Source organism: Podarcis raffonei, chromosome 2, assembly GCF_027172205.1.
Source record: "Podarcis raffonei isolate rPodRaf1 chromosome 2, rPodRaf1.pri, whole genome shotgun sequence".
In the NCBI taxonomy this organism is placed as follows: Eukaryota; Metazoa; Chordata; class Lepidosauria; order Squamata; family Lacertidae; genus Podarcis; species Podarcis raffonei.
Window position 1 is genome coordinate 115515632 of NC_070603.1, and position 498 is coordinate 115516129.

Sequence of the window (498 nt, forward strand, 5' to 3'; positions counted from 1 at the left end):
GGGATTCAGGCCTCATCATGGGACTGAAACTGACCTGGACACGATAATTTCCGGCGGGCTAGGGACAAAGGTGAGAGCTATTTCCTAGATCTGCTGGATCTTTCAGAGGCTTTTGACACCATTGGCCATAACATCCTTCTGGACCAACTAGAGGGGCTGGGAGCTGGAGGAACTGTTATACACTGGGCCGTGTTCAGAAAGTGGTGTTGGGGGTTGAGTGTTCAGACCCCTGAGCTCTCACTTGTGGGGTGCCTCAGGGTTCCGTCCTCTCCCCATGCTTTTCAGATTTCTACATGAAGCCGCTGGGAGAGATCAGGGGGTTTGGGCTGGATGTTCATCAGTATGCGGATACCCAGCTCTACTTCTCTTTCAAATCAGAACCAGTGAAGATGATGAAGGTCCTGTGTGAGTGTCTGGAGGCGGTTGGAGGATGGATGGCAGCTAACATATTAAAGTTGAATGCTGACAAGGTAGATGTCCTGTTTTTGGGAGACAGGA